The sequence below is a fragment of the Puma concolor genome, chromosome A1 (assembly GCF_028749965.1).
Source record: "Puma concolor isolate L17-30 chromosome A1, mPumCon1.1.hap2, whole genome shotgun sequence".
NCBI lineage: Eukaryota > Metazoa > Chordata > Mammalia > Carnivora > Felidae > Puma > Puma concolor.
This window is the reverse complement of record NC_141667.1, coordinates 58,426,279-58,443,666: the sequence shown is the minus strand read 5'-3', so window position 1 is coordinate 58,443,666 and position 17,388 is coordinate 58,426,279. Positions and strand designations below refer to the sequence as shown.

The following is a 17,388-nucleotide window of genomic DNA, read 5'->3' as shown; positions in this document are numbered from 1 at the left end:
CCTTTGTGCCCTATGCCCGCACCTAAAAAAAAAGATTAGGGGGAGGGCATTCACAGCACAATCTATAATCACCATTTTTGTTATAAATTTGATTGCACATGTGTGTGAGGATGAAGTCAGTACTTTCTATTATTTTACTATTATGAAGAAGCAGATAGCATTCATTGAGGATTTACTTCAATTACATGGTATGAGAAATGAGGTAAGAAATCCAGAAAAGGATTATAACAAGACAGTATTTTGGTCTGTATCTGAGATGCTTACTCCTTGAGGGCAAGGACCTTGGCTCCTACCTGTAATCTATCTCCAGGAGCTGGCAGAGAACCACTGTCAAAGAACACTCAAAAAAGCTCTGTTAAAAATAGCTATGCATTTACATAGAGGCATCTGAATAAAAAAAAATAGGATAAGTGTTTAAAAGGGCTTTGGCCATTTTGGTCTTTCTTAGTGTTTAAGTGTCCTTAACATATTTTTCAAGTCTATTGTTAATTTGCATGATTTACATGAGAATTTTCATATGAATTTTGTGACATATTCCCTTCTGCTTCATCAAACAAATACAATGTAAGTGTTCTCTTTCAAGATAGCCTCTACTTTCTTAACTAGGAAACAAAATACAAATACTGCTTTGAAAATTTTAAAATAGTACTCAAAGAATAGGAACTAGCCCTATTATGCAGAGAAGTCAGAATCAATGGCCTACCTTTAAAACATTTTTTCTGATTTGGAAAGTATGTGCAGAGTCCTAGCATGACTCTATGTCAGGAGTCAACAAACATTTTCTGTAAAGATCAAAATAGTAAATTATTTTCCTCATCACAGGGTCTGTCACAACTAGTCACTACCACCGTAGCACAAAGGCAGCCTGAGAAAATTCTTAAGTGAATAGGCATGTTTGTGTTCCAATAAAACTTTATTTCCAAAAAACCTAGAGAGCCTGATTTGACCTTCAGACCGCAGTATGCCAACCCTTGCTAGGTAAACAGAGAGTAACTGAAAGAAAGAAGTCTGGAATTCTGGCCAATTATCAGCTTGAACCTAACCATGTTCACCAAGGATGTCTCAGATGAGGAAGATTTCCTTACCAGAAACTTCCCAACAGTGTTGAAATAACAGAACAAGATATTCCTGGTGTGGCAGCAATACCCACTCCAATATACCTAGAGAAAAGTGATTTTATTTAGGTTGCTGATTTGAAATTGACACAGCGTCTTAGGCCACAAGCCAAAGCTGGGCATCTCTTGAGAAGATAGTCTTGTAGTTAACTGCTCTCATGACAAAAGTCTGAAATTTGACCTTTTTGCATATGTGTTTAGATCTTGCTTGACTACTCTGGCCAATTATTATTTTGCCAATTATTTTCTGGCATTTAGGTTTGTCAGTGAATATGAGACACAGTGAAGATGATATTAAATTATTTCTTATATTACTCTTCCTCTTGTTTTATAGGTCTCTCTTATTCTGCATGTACAAGACAGAAGATAATAATCAATTTACCAAACAGCCAAAAATACTGAATGTTGAAGTTTCAAGATCCCAAAGAATACAAATCCCCAAAAGAAGCTCATGTTCATTCTGGCTGAAAAGAATATTTATTAAGAAGTAAGGAATGAGAGAATTTGGGTAATAGCTTAAAAGTTCATTTATACAAACCTCAACTGAAAGGACTCTTTGTAGCCTGTGCTTACTATTGTAGTTGGTTTGTAAATCAATAGGTGACTTGATACAGAAGATTAGAAAATGCAGAGCCCAATATAAAATTTTGTGCAAATTTAAAAATAACTCAGTAACATCAATCTCAAAAGTATGTACTTGCATTCCTGCATTTCCTAATGATCCCTCAAGGTATACGATTATATTTTTACAGCCATTAGCACTGCCATTCACCAGAACCATAATGGTGTAATCACTCAGAGGCTCAAGGAAATGAAAGTCTCTCACATTTGCCTACTACCCTCTGTTGTCTAATATAGTATCAAATGTTACAACAGTGTAAACTCTTCCATACATGCAGATAAAAGCCTCTGCGGGAGACAGCCGTGATGAACTGCCTAAAATATTGAGGTAGCTTCTGATTTTTGAGAGGGGAATGTTCCCTCCCAAAGCAATTACCAACATCCCTTGTACTATAAAATGTTTGTGTTCTAGTACAACTGCCTGGAAAGTGAGTCTAGCTTCTTCCAGGCCTTTCATTATAAAACTGGAGGGTCAATCTTTTGGAGGAAAGAATAAAGGCACAAAAAAGTCATCGAAACCCCTAGAAAGACATACTCTCTTTAAATCCTGGTAATGAAAAAGAAACCCATGCTTGGTAAGTTAGTATTGGTCCTCAGTGGAGATTATGAGAAACCCTAAGTAGTCAGGATTGTAGGGAACAGCAGCTAAGGACCCAAAGCACAAATGGACATGTAAAAAAAAAAAAAAAAAAAAGAAGGGCACACACCAGAACTGAATGCCAACAGATTCTATCAAATGCTTTCCCGGATTCACCAGCAGCATGATAAGCTACTTCCTATGGGACCTCAAATACAACTTTCTAAGACTTTATGGAAACAGGAAGATTTTAAAAAGTACCAGGTTGATTTGGCCAACAGGACCATTTGATGACAGAGAGCAGAGACAACTCAAAATAGAGTGAAAGAGGAACAAATACAGCACCATGCATCCTATAAAAACTCAACGGAAGTGACTGCAAATGGGATTAGACTATCCCTACTTATAAAAGGTGACACATGTATCAGGGCACATTCACATTTTGTGATTTAACATGAGTTTCGTACCAAATTATCCTTAACCTATGTACCCAGATATCTGAGACCTTTTATTTACAAAAATGAAAATGTCCAAATTACTGCACCATGCTAGAGACTCCATATCCTCTGTCTTCAAAAACCACAACAACCATTTTATTTAGGTACTCCTATCTTCATTTTATAGATAAGGAATAAAACAAGAACATTAGCTTAAGATTATAGAGCAGAGGCCAGATATGAATCCATTTACCTGGTTTTAAACACAGATTTCACCAACAAATGCCAGATCCTTTTGTTTCTCTTTCATGTATTCCACTATTTTTTTTTTTTTTTTGCACCAGGTTAAATTTCTACAATGTGAAAAATGACCCCAAATTTCAAGAACTTAGAAAGTACTACACTATATACACCTACCTCTCATTCTTATCTAAACTTTGGAAAATTAAATTTTATCTCCAGTAGGAAGACACTTCAAAAATAAATGAATGATTTTCTAACTCTTAATCAAGGTTAAATTCCATGACCTCTCTTTCTATGTTAGCCCCCTTTCCTTTATACCCAAGTGTTTTGTGTGATTTGATAAAAAATTAAATGTGAATTAAAATTCACTCCAGGGGAATTTTGCACCTCTCCTTCAGGTGATTAGTGACAATTTGCAATCTCACAATCATGATAAAGGATCATTGTAATAAGGAGAGCTGAAAGGAGAGGGTCAATTGGTTCAAGCAGGAAAAGAGTCAGACATTCGATAAGTGGGACTTCATTTAGTCTCTATGCTTTTTCCTTAGCAAGTACTTACCTGCTCCAAAAATGTATGAACTTTACTGAATGTTGTGGATAAAAAACAAGTAAGAGATGGGCTGTTGCAAGGATCTCACCCACTCTTCAGAAGCCAGGCCCAAGCACAGATCATGGATGTAAGTTCCTTGCAACGTCAGTGCCATAGAAAGATAATATAAGGACCACATTATAAAGGTTATGCAATCCCCATATCTGAAGTTTGACTGGAACAGGAGTGACCATATCGCCCAAGCGAGGCTAATCAGAATAGACTATCTTCTCCAGGAATACAGAAATATTTCGAGATAAAGGAGACACTGATTAAAATGGGATGGCTTCAAGTAGTTGCATCTGCAATGTACATACTTGGAAAATGTGAGATCAGAAACCCCTACTCATAAACAGATAAGCAGTTGCAGAAAAAAAACTGTTTGCAGAGTGAGAGAAGAATAAAGACGCTTTACAGAGATGTAGGACGGAGAGTCTGCACAATTTTCCAATTCCTCGTTCTGGTATCTTCCAGGCCTGGGTATAATTCTTCACTTGGATTCTCAGAGACATCTGTATACTCTTAGAATAAATCTCCCATTTCAGCTTAAACCAACTTGAATTAGTTTCATTTATTGGGACCCAGAAAATTCAGTTTAAGAAACCAACACCTGGGGGCGCGTGGGTGGCTCAGTTGGTTTGGCATCCAACTTCTGCTCAGTTCATGATCTCAAAGCTCATGGGTTGGTGCCCCATGTAGGGCTCTGTGCTGACAGCTCAGAGCCTGGAGCCTGTTTCGGATTTTGTGTCTCCATCTCTCTGCCTCTCCCCCCACTCATGTTCTGTCTTTCTCTCTCTCTCAGTAATAAATAAACCTTAATTTTTTTAAAGAAGCCATCACCTGTACTTACATAAAGTAAAATTTTTTGATAATACCATAACACAACTTTCATCTCCAATATGCTAGCATCCTACTAGCAAAAAACATTTAAAATGGCCATGATGCTCACCCTTCCCTTTGTTTATCCATACTCTGTCTTCATCTTCTTGGGAAAGTTTTCACCATCTTCCATTGTACTTGGCTCACATACGAGTTAGCTGTTTGAGATAATAAAATCTTAGGCTGCAAAAGCTATTTAACCCAGTTGCTATCTGACCCTGCACATATCTTGGGCATCCAGATGCCTCAGTACAATTTGATGATGCTAACAAGTCTGTCTGCCAGTTTCACTTGCTAAGCAAATATCAACAACATTAAATGTTCACACTATGTATACCGCTAACGAAATAATATTCAGATGGAAAAAAATACATGGCAACACTCTTAATAGGGGAAGACATATAGGAAACATACAGGTAAAAACATCTTGACTTAATGCTTGTTTGCATCCGTCATAAGGAAGATCCTACATGTGGCAATTCCCTATCCAAGACCCCAGTGAGGGCTTGTGTTCCTTTGCAGCTGTTGGGGGAATTGGAGGATGTGACACACAGTCCGTGGGAAAACAGCCCAGAGTTTAGGAAAAAACACACACTACTCAACTGTCACATTTCCTAAATCACTCATGAATATATTTCCATATGCACTAACAGTGAGATTATTTCAAGGATGCCCCATCTTGTCTACCACATCAAGATTTACAAAAAAGAGAAGCTGAGAATGTGGGTGGAGGTGGGAGAGAATGTGTCCCCTGGGCCAGTAGCATGGGTTCACAAGCCTACCATGTTCATGCTAGCCCTAAAGCCAAGGATCAATCTTTCCATTCCTTCTGCAAAAGAAACAACAATATCTAAAATATAAAAACACAGCCTCTTTATTTTCAGACCAATCCTTCAGCAAAATAAGCCTTTGGGAGAACACGAGACCTTCAATTTTGAATCTAAAATAGACATTCAGGCTACTAGGAATTCTGTGTTTGACCTAGTCCCAGCCACCACAGATATAGTACAAACTAAGAAAATAATTTTTATTCTTTACTGCAAAAGGAGAATTCCCTAGCATTTCTGAAGGTTTGATAAATCAGGAGAGCAGATACCAGAATGGTGAAGGCTGACACATAAGAGGGTGTTACAGAAATATTCAAGAATTGGTAATATACGATTTATGGAAAATTTACTATTTTATCATATGGGGAATCACCAGAATATATATTAAAATCTAAGTAGGATGTGTAAAAATTGGTGGGTGGGTAGAATCTACAGAATTCTACTCTGAGGTAGAAACACTGAATTGTTTACTTCAATCTGCTCATTTTCCTCCAGGATAATATGCAAGAGTTGAGACTCTGACTCCATACACATGGATTTGAATTCCAGTTTGAATTTCCTTTGTTATCTGTGACCTCTCAGCAAATTCTTAGTCTGTCTTAGTCTCTCTTTCCTGTTCTGTGAAAAGAGGATGATAATCCTCACTTGACTAGGTAGTATTATAAGGACTTACAGAGACTATTCCACAAAATATTATACAGTGCCTAACACAGAGTAAGCACTCATACATTCTAGCAAGTCTACATTAATTTGTTCATGTTCTTAAAATGGAAGAGGGAAGTGAAGTGATTTGCCCAAAGTCACAACAGGACTGTGACAGACATTAGCATAATACTATTCAGGAAATCTATAGCCTTGTATTATACTCAGAAATGTCCCCAGAGTATCTTTCATAGTGTATATATGAGACTAGAAAATATATCTCCTTTAACCCCTTTTTTTCATCAATGTTTGCTAAGCAACTTGTGTCTGCAGCAATTCTGCCCCTTGATCCTCCACTCCTCTTACCTCTCCTATGCTATCCTTTTCTATTCTCACCCACTACCAGGGTATACACATTTTATCACCTAGGAAAAACAATGGAAAGAGTTGGCATTTACACACCGTTGCCTCTATGGCCTGCCTTGCTGAGTTGCACCATTTTGGAATCTCACAAACCCATGAACAGCATGCTTCTTGAACTCACTGGGTGCCAAAAGAAAGGGTAAACAATGAAAAAAAAAAAAAAAAGAAAAAAAGAATCATTATTGAGAGCTTCTTATCTCTCAGACAATGAGATAGGAGCTTCTTTTGGATTACTTCTTTTTTTATTTTTATTTATTGATGATGATGATGATGATGATGATGATGATTATTTTGGATTCCTTCTTCCAATAACCTCAACAATCCCCTCCAAAGATGCCCTTATTTTGAATTTGGAAATTAAATTAAACATCCCAATAATATTTTCTTAAACTTGATTCCATTTTAAAGTTGGTGAACCTTGGGCCCCTGGTCCAAAGTCAAACAGCTCATGAGTGGTGGAACCTGGTTTTGAATCCAGTCTAACTCCAGAATAGGAGCTGTTCAACTCTCCCAATAGAGAACATTAAAGAAATTGGAGGTCCAGGGGACTTGGTTGTTTATCCCAGGTTGTTTATTCTTGGTTGTTGTTTGTCTTTCAAATTGGAGCAATTACAGGGTAACATTTTAAAAAAGTGAGAATTTATTCAGGGCAGGCTATATCCATACATGTTCCAGGAAAGTATACACGCACACACACACACACACATACTCCATGGGGAAGATTAATCAGAGAAGGTTTTTGAAGGATATAAATATTGAGGCTTTAATATTTCCATTCATTATTTGTGATCCACATCTGCCACAAAAGAGAAATCTTCCACCTAGGAAAACTATCTACTCCTTCCTCCTGGACTTAATTCAGGCCGTCTCTACCTGAATGGGGATGTCAATGATAACAGTGAAGACAGTGACGGCAATCACTGTAACAAAAGCTACCATTTACTGAAAGCTTACTTTGCATCAGAACCTATGCTAAGAGTTTTATGTGTATGATCTCATGTAATGCTCAATAGCAAGGAGGAGTAATAACAACTGTTCTCCCCAGTTTACAGATGACAAATCTGAGATTTAAATAGGGTAAGTAACATATTTAAGGCCACACATGCAATAAGGGGCAAAGATAGGACCAACTGCCAGGAATAAAAACCTCTATGTATTGTATGCCACACACTTCACTGTCCTTATCATCCTTTTCACCTAATGCTGGTGTTCTTCAACCTTAGTGAATATCAGAATCACCCAGGCAGCTTGTCAAAACAGAGGGCTGTCCCATTCTCCATTTTTCAGTAAGTTTGGGATAGGGAGAGCACAAGAATCTGTATTTCTAACAAGTTCCCAGGAGATGTTGATACTGCTGGTCCTAGGATAATACTTTAAGAACGACTGACCTAATAAAATCTTTTGTCCTTGTACCTATCAATGGGACAATACCAGTACCAAACTCATAGAGATCCCGGGAGGATTTAAGACTTAGTGTATGGAAGGCTCTTAGAGCTAGTGTCCCAGGCAAAGTAAATGATACACACATTATGATGTTGGTCTTTATTGTTGTTTTTTAATGTTCAAGGCTAAAGACAAATTTTCTAAACAATCTAATCAGAATAATTTTCCTTTCTATATCTTAATATTGCCTTTGTGCCATTGCACATCAGTGATTATATTTTATTGTATGTTGCATGTATAGATATTTAACTTTGATGATGTATTGTCAACACTACAAGGCAGCAAATATGCAAATTTAGACTGTTTTCCTGTCCTCCATAGTGCCTAGCATAGTGCTCCACAAGCATACATTAAATTGTTTGTGGCTTAATAATGAAATGATTCAAAAGCAGAGAGTGAATCTAGAAGCGATTTAAATTATACTATTAGAATCAATTTAGCAGAAGATTTAGTAAGATCCCTTAGGTCTCCTGATTCAGAGTCTAATGCCAGCCCTTAGTTTGTTGCACAGACCTAGATATAGCCATGGAAGAGGAGATAAACAGCCAATGTAATTACAGTGACATAATGGTTACACTTTTATAGCTGAGGGGAGCAGCAAATAGGATTTTAAAAATCAAATTAAAACTGTCATTCCACAACATTAAGTTTCCAGAATTTTCATTTTTTAATATTAATGATTTTTTTCTTCAAAAAGGAACAAACAATGCTAATTCTACTGCTACAATACTGTTAATGAAGAAATAAAGAATAATTTATCATTGCATAATTAACACAGTACAGTTAAGCATGTTTTAATGATTTTGTATAATGGCCTCTCATAACTAGATGATACTTGTTAGTCATAGTGGGGAAGGAAAACCATCCAAGGAATCATTAATGAAGATGGATAAACTGACCAGGTTTTTATTTTACTCTTTTATATAAAGTGTTTACAAGATTTCTTGGTGTATTTTGGCACTGTTTTATTCCTGAGCCTGTAGGTGACCAGATGGTTAATAAAACATTTTAACTGATTCAAGAAATGAAAGGCTAAGGAATAAAAGGCTAAGAATGCAACCCAGGCAAGTCAACAGGCTTTCTTCTTTGCTTCCAAATAGTACCAACTCTTAGCTTTGCAAGTGCATGAGACTTTGAAGATAGCAGAATACTGTTATCTTTAGCCATCTATAATACCTTAAAATTATCAGAATTAATGACGAAATTTATCGGAATTTTCTGTTTAAACCATTTTGGGAGTCAGGAAGTATGAAGAGAGGAAAAAATCAAAACATGAGTTAAAGGTGATAATACACATGATCTTATAGCTACTTTCTTTTAATAGTGTTCCCAAAAATAGACTTTTGAGTTATTGATGGTTGTATCTATAGGAAATGCTGCAAAAATTTCAATACCTACAACAAACACCTTTCAACATTCAATCAAAGCAGGTGCATATTCAGGTTTGAGTTATTATGTGGTAGGGGGTAAATAGTTGTGGTGGACAGTTACCTTTTGCCCATTGGAAAGGTTTTCTTTTTTTTTTTTTTTTTAAATTTTTAAATTTTTTTTTTTTTTTTTTTCAACGTTTATTTATTTTTGGGACAGAGAGAGACAGAGCATGAACAGGCGAGGGGCAGAGAGAGAGAGGGAGACACAGAATCGGAAACAGGCTCCAGGCTCTGAGCCATCAGCCCAGAGCCCGACGCGGGGCTCGAACTCACGGACCGCGAGATCGCGACCTGGCTGAAGTCGGACGCTTAACCGACTGCGCCACCCAGGCGCCCCGGAAAGGTTTTCAATAAGTGATCTACATGGCCACATCCAGCCTGAAGATAACATTTATTTGACTCACATATTACTGAAATCCTATTTTAGTGTTCAACATATGCAATTTGAGAAATTATACTTATAAAATATATATTTCCAGCTACTCTTTAGAAATCAGTTCATTGAGCAACATTGAACCTATTACATACAATCTACAGAGCAGTGTTGAGGGCTGTCCCCTTTCAGCAGGGACTTGTGTCTCCAGATCTCTAGATTTACATATTTTCTGTTGTATGATACTCGACCCTATTTCATCATTTATATTACCTGCTTGACCCCTATTGACATTTATATTTGTTATCCTGATCTACTATATCTCTAGCACAGTGGTTCCTATGGTCCCCAAATCAGTGGCATCAGCATCACCTGTGCATTTGTTAGAAATACAAATTCTCAGCTGTATATCAGACCTACTGAATCAGAAACTCTGGAGATAGGATCTACCACTCTGTGTTTAACAAGCCCTTCAGGTGATTCTGAAGTCCATTTAAGTTTGAGAATCATCTCTTGCATATCCAAGCCTTAAGATGCGTATTTATTCTTGGCTTGCTTTCATTTCCAGAAACCCATGAAGGTTCAAAAATAGTGGGGACATTATTTTTGTCTTTATCATTTGTAGCAAAAATTTCATTGCACAAATTGAAAGAGAGGAACAGAGTCCTCTCATGAGTAAAGCCATAGCCCTCTAATGCTTAGGTTTTCTGTATTCCAGCTGAAGTGTTTTTGTTTTTGTTTTTTTTAATAGTTTATTTACTTTTGAGAGAGAGAGGGAGAGAGGCATTGAGAGAGGGAAACAGAATCCAAAGCAGTCTCCAGGTTTGAGCTGTCAGCATAGAGTCAGATGCAGGGCTTGACTTATGAACGGTGAGATCATGACCTCAGCCAAAGTTGGATGCTTACCAGAATAAGCCACCGAAGCATTCCCAGTTGAAGTTTTATAGAGAGTTAGGAATGTCAAGTTTCATCCGTGTCTATACATATTCCTAAAAAAATTTTTTTTTTCCAACGTTTATTTATTTTTGGGACAGAGAGAGACAGAGCACGAACGGGGGAGGGGCAGAGAGAGAGGGAGACACAGAATCGGAAACAGGCTCCAGGCTCTGAGCCATCAGCCCAGAGCCCGACGCGGGGCTCGAACTCACGGACCGCAAGATCGTGACCTGGCTGAAGTCGGACGCTTAACCGACTGCGCCACCCAGGCGCCCCTCCTAAAAAAATTTTTAATGTTTATTTTTTGAGAGAGAGACAGACTGAGAGCAGGGGAAGGGAAGAGAGAGAGGAAGACACAGAATCTGAAGCAGCTCCACGCTCCGAGCTGTTAGCACAGAGCCCAATGCGGGACTCGAACTCACAAACTGCGAGATCATGACCTGAGCCGAAGTCGGCCATTCGGCCATTTGTGCCACCCAGGTGCCCCTATACATATTTCTAAACAGCAAGGTGTTTTTCATGATAGAAAGAAGCTAAGGGAGGAAGGAAGAGCCTGTTTTTGACACCATGCAATTCTAAACTGCAAAGTTCAAGACCAAAATATTTTGTAAAACTTACACCTCACTTCCTCTACCTCCTCAAAAGCTAAGCACAGACCCAAGAGCAGAGGATAACAAAAGAGTATGGACAGCAAAAGGGTGGTTTATTTGGTAGACAGTAATGCAACAGACTACTACAGTATCTGACCACATCTCTGAGCAGCTCAAATGACATCAGCAGCCACTTTTCTCTGGACTTTTTGTTTTATTAGAACATTTAACCTATATTTTTTAAGGGTCTTTCATTTGAATTTTATTTGCAGCTTAACACATTCCTAACTGGTATGGATACCCCATCCACCATACACATAAAAAAAAGAAAAAGAACATTTCATACAAAAACATATAAAACATACTGTCTTCAAATTATGGTTAGTAGAAGACTATGGAATTTCTGCCTTTTTTTCTTAAAATTATCAGTATTAAATTTTCAATAGTGTTCTTTGTCTTTTGCTTTATGAAATATGGAAAACAAATGGGTGTGTATCTCCCTTCACCTTAGATTACAATTTCATTAATTTTGACCACATAAGCTCTCAGTTTTCATTTTTCAAAATGTGACAGTATAATCTTGGGAATCCATATAAAAACTTATTCTGTTAGCCAACTTGACAATAAATTATATTAAAAATAAATTAATTAAAAATTAAAAATTTAAAAGATTAAAATAAAAAAAACTATTCTCATGGATCTTAACTCTTACTCTCTCTGGATCTTTTCTAGCTCCTTTTTGTCATTCTTGACAAGTTTTAATTACTACATTACTTTGTACTTCTCTGTATTATATATATTTTCTATTTTAGTTATGACACATTTATATCACACTAGTCCATTTAACTATGGTATAAACTTCAGGAAAGAGGTAATGATTGAGAACCCTTCTTTGACTCATTTTCTAATGTTTTTATGTGTTTTCTTTGCTTAATTTTCATATTTTTCTATAATGAAACTTTTCACTTATTTTAGTTGTGATTTCTTTGCTTTACCTCAATTAATTTGGCATTTCATCCCCAGAAAATATTAGATACTTACAATTTGATTCTTTTCTTTCCAAATAACTTATTCCTCACCAATTCTTGTCCTAGCAAAACAAATTAGGATATAACCAAGTCTTAGCTACAGAAATAGGTGTTGCAATACTGTTTATAATAACCAAATGTTTGGAAACAATCTGCTATCCAAAAATGGGAGAATGAATTAATCAACTGTAGTACCTCAAACAATGCAATATTTTGTAACCTTCAAATGGAATGGAATGATATGTATCTGTATATAAATATAGCTAGTGGAAAAAGCAGGGTACAAGGCATTACATAGGGTCTGATTTTATTTTATGGTGAGGTAATAAAGGAAAGTTGTATTATCTTTTTTGCATATTCTATTTTATCTGTATAACCTAATTTATTGATATAGTGCCTTAAGCTCTTCCATCAAAATCTTGATCTATATGTCTGTCAAATAGAAAGATCCCATCTCAGCATGGTGATGTATGAGAAAGAAGCACAACTTTTAACTCTGAGAGTATTGAAGAAAAATGTAGATATCTTTACTGAAATGTTTTCAGAATATATGGAAGGATTAATGGAAAATTGCATGTTACAATATTCAGCAAACTTCCTTATCTTCTCACACAGTAAAACTCCCTAAAAGTTGTTTTACCACTTGATCTCCCCCAAATCTCACACCACATGGCAGCTACTCCACTTCTCTCTTCTTTCTCCTAGAGCCCTCCAAAATGTCTCTCCCTATCTCTGTATTAGTTTTTCTTTTCCTAATGCCCCCTTCCCTTCCTAGCTACTTTTTCACTAAGTAAATCAATCTAAAGATAGTATTCTCTTTCTGTTTTGTGTATTACTATCTCTACAAATTTTGGTACAGAAGCAGTCAAACAAAAGACCTCCCTTAACAATGTGGCAGGAAGGGGATTGGAGAACAAAGAATAAATTGAATTGGTTCTTTAACACCTGTATTATACTTTACTAACGGTCCTTATGTTACATTTTACTTTGAGGTTAATACAGTATTTTCAGACCAAATTACAACTTCTATAAGCATCTATTACCTTTATAATCAGTATCAAAAACAAACAAAACAAAAAAGCAAAAGATAAATGCCAAGAGAAATTACCTACCAGTTTCCATTATTCCCCCTGTTCTATTAAGGGAAGTACTCATCGTCTCTACCCTTTGTTTCTTTGCTTTGGGTGAGTCACTCACAACATAACATACTTGACCAATAGATTTTATTTCTCAACAACTGGAGACTTGTTTTAACTCTGCAAAGTTTTAACTCACCCATTGTCAAGGGTCACTAACCCTGAATGCCTATTACATTTGTAGCCAGGGACTACGAGAATACCGAACCATATAGACAGTATCTTGCTCATTCACTTGCATCGCATGCAGTGCAAGTGGGCCTGCTCCAGAAAACATACCCAAAGGCACTTCATCATATACAAGGTGGGCACCACTTAGTGCAGGATCACATCCAAAAACTGAAAACCAAAGCCAAAGCTAAAGCCAAAAGAATGCATAATGCATGGGAATAAAGAGCATTTAACAAAACAGCAATCACAAGCCTTATCAAGTTTCCCAAGACATTTTAGGAACTGCCATCAAAAACTCATTGTTTCTTTTTTTTTTTTTTTAATTTTTTTTTCAACGTTTTTATTTATTTTTGGGACAGAGAGAGACAGAGCATGAACGGGGGAGGGGCAGAGAGAGAGGGAGACACAGAATCGGAAACAGGCTCCAGGCTCCGAGCCATCAGCCCAGAGCCTGACACGGGGCTCGAACTCACGGACCGCGAGATCGTGACCTGGCTGAAGTCGGACGCTTAACCGACTGCGCCACCCAGGCGCCCCAAAAACTCATTGTTTCTAAACATGTCTTTAATAATCTTGAGTTCCAAATAATTCTGCAGAGAAACAAAATTGTGATAGCATGTGTCTCAATGGCATCACCATATATCTAATGAAGAACAAACAAAGCACAAAGTAAAAATAAAACTTAAATCACACCAAATTTCAACTTTTGAACACATGTACCTCAGAGCTACTATTTCATTTAAATCAACACGACATATTTGCTAGTAGGAGGTTTTATACCTTAATTGAAAGAGCCTATAGTTTCTTGTTCTCTCAAAAAGACATTTACTTCTTGTAAGTGGACAAACATCAAACAAATATAGCTCTAAACATCACAGCACCCAACAATTGAAATCTATTTGAAATAGAAAGAATTTATAAGTGCCAATGGTTTGCATAAAACTCAGAAAAATATACCAAGAAGAAAAGGGGGGGCAGGACTTCATAGTCAGCTTGTCATTCCCAATTAGCACCAATTCCCTTAACCATTTCATTCATTCTTACAAAGATAAGTGCTTTTAAATGGAAAACATGCCCTAAAGAAAGAACATGGCTTTTAGCAATCACCCTTTGGAAATAGGACCTTTATAATGGTGTAATTTTTGATACATTAAATAAAAGTCCTCATTACAATCATCTAGAAATTCTACATTTATTCTAAATGTGGAAAAGATTACAAAGAAATAAAGTTTGCCATTCGAGAGTTTGCAATTTGCAAGTGTCAATAAGTATTATTAAAATTCTTTTAATGATTCTCCATTTCTTCTGCAATTTGACAGACTTAGGAACTACAATTTTGAGTGCAGAGCTCAAGACAGCGGAAAAAGAACTTTCCAAAGCACAGAATATTTAACCACATTGAATGAACACAAATAAATAAATTCTTAGTAGGTGCAAATGATTTCTTATCACACAGGAAAAAATCTAAACTCCCTTGTTCCCATTGCCTGGGAGGAACTACTTCATCTGACATCTGTTCTCACACCATCAGCCGTACTGGCTCCACTCTGGACACAAGAGTCTTCTTTCTATTCCTTGAACCAGCCAAGGGTATCCTCACACATGTGTATTAGCACTTGCTGCTCCCTCTTTCTAAAGGGGTCTGGACTTAGAGCTGTGTATGGCAAACTGTGACATCTCACCATTCAGGTCTCAGCTCACATGGCCTCTACACAAAAGGGCCTTCCTGGGTTGCCTTATCTGAATTCAATACTCATTCATTACTTCCTTTCAAATAGCCTTTTTTTTTTTTTTTAATTATTATTACTTCATCATCAGTAGTCATTACTCTCCCTAATAATCGACCTATTTGTCTTCTATTTATTGTTGAGACCCTCCTTTTCTTTGTAATGTAACTTCCATGAGAGACAGAGACTTACATTTCTTAAGTCCAGTAAATACTTGAAGACTGCACGAGAGAAGGTAGAGAAATTCAAGACAAGGGCTGGTTAAGCAGCTGACCCAGATAGAATCTGTACCCTATCCTGGAAGTAGGATAGCTGGATGAAGGAAAGACTTTGACACAAATGCATAATAGAGAGCTTCCATTTCATCTCCATGTGGAGCACAGCAGGGAGGAGAGCCCTTTCTCTATGCATTCAGCACTAAACATGGTTCTAACACAATTGGCTTTCTTCCTGAGCGTTGTTTGAAGACTTTGAATGAGGCAACTCTTAGGTGGGAAAGATCTGAAGAAGCAGACGTTCCTGAAACTGCCCTTTCTCTCTTGTCACCCTTTCTCTCCCTGCTTCTGCACACTTTTACTGTGATCCTTGGAAGCTCCGAAGTTCATGGTCACCATGCCAGCTAATCTCTAGGAGTGTATACTGTTCTCCGGTTAATCCATACTGAAGTGTAGAGCATGTCTTTTCTGTTCCCTATGCGTCAATCAAGCAACTTGTACTAAACATCTCAGAGAAAGGAAAAGCAGGAGATAAAATAATTTGCCAACTTCATTTTAAATTGATTTGGCAGGCAAGCTTTAAATGTGCCTATCATTTCCCCTTCCAAGTTCCTTTTCCTTGTATATAATCCCATCTGAGGTAGAAAAAGTACACATCATGGTCAGAGCAGAAGCTTCAAAATTTTAGCTTGTAATAAATTTAGATTGTTCTTAATTCCAGAATATTGATTTGAGGTCAGGCATTCAACAAGCATTTAAAGAGCACCAATTAACTATGCACTGAATGTGGCCCTAGATACTTCATGATTGGCAGAATTGGGGGGGAGGATATAACTGACTATTAATATATTAATCATCATAATGAGTAGATAAGAAACTATTACTGTCTTCATAAATGCTAAAATATCATTTAAGAAAACTCAATCTCTACTCTTGGTTTAAAAATATATATTTTTGAGAAGTAAGTATCAACAGCTATTTCGGCATGAAAAAATTACTAAGATTTTAACTTTATTGCTTCTACATTTAAAAACAATTTAATTCTCCTGACAATTTTAGGAAGGAGGGTTTTCATTTAGGTTTTTTTTTTTTTTGTCATTAAAATGTCAAATCTAAGCCTCAAAGAGGTTAAGACAGTTACCCAGGCATACAAAATTATGAGCCAAGAATAAGAACCCAAACTCAGGTTTATCTAATTCCCAAAGACATGGTTTTTGCATTCATCATGTTGCCTCATGGTCACAGTATGAATAAGATTATGTAATACTATAGAGAACTGAACTTCTTCCCAGAGAGCTATGACATGTGAGGTCAGGTTAGCATCAAACTGAACATTTGTAAAATGCTTGGTAAAAACTGGAATGTTACAAGTGTTGACTTGGCATGACGTATTGTGTTAACTCTACTCCAGAGTGATCTAAAGGCAACAATGAAATTGTGCTGAGGGTGCACAGAATCTATGCTCAGTTGAATGAATCTAGCAGGGATCACTAGTTGCTGGCCTTGCCCCGAGTTCTCCTCTTCTGCCTCAGTGCACATCTAGATTATCTTTCACAGTCTCCTTTATAATCAGAGGTGACTATATAATTGAGATCTATCAATGGAAAGGAAGCAGAAGTGATGTTGACCATTTCCAGGCAGAAACCACAAAAATCTCTTAGATGCTCCCTTCCCTATATACATGGCCTAAATGGAAGTGATCTTGGAAGATATATATTGAAAATGGAAGAGTTTCTTTCAGCCTGGGTCCCGTTGTACCCCAAAACAGTGAGAAAGAAAGCCACCCACTGCTATTCACCTGCCTACTACTGTTACTGAGGAATAAATGATTTCTTTGAGCTATTTTACAAGAGTAGTTGACCCATCTTCGTAAAAAGAACTAGATTCCATCATACTTGTTGAACTATACTGAAGGCTAATATTTACCCAAGTTTTGGGCTCAGCATTTCCTCCTCCTCAGTACTTTTCTTTACCACCTTTGGCACT

At 36.9% G+C, this 17,388-nt stretch overlaps 1 protein-coding gene across 10 annotated transcripts in view; it reads right to left on the bottom strand.

The window, feature by feature from the left end:
- TENM2 (teneurin transmembrane protein 2) overlaps positions 1–17,388 on the bottom strand; it is a 1,151,751-nt gene that overhangs the window by 971,497 nt on the left and 162,866 nt on the right. The window contains exon 1 of one of the 10 annotated variants that reach the window (XM_086710316.1): positions 12,167–12,186. The exons of the other annotated variants lie outside the window; for them this stretch is intronic. The gene's annotated coding sequence lies outside the window, so the exon portion shown is untranslated. Of the gene's footprint in view, positions 1–12,166; positions 12,187–17,388 lie in introns of those variants that run through there. 10 annotated transcript variants of the gene reach the window in all.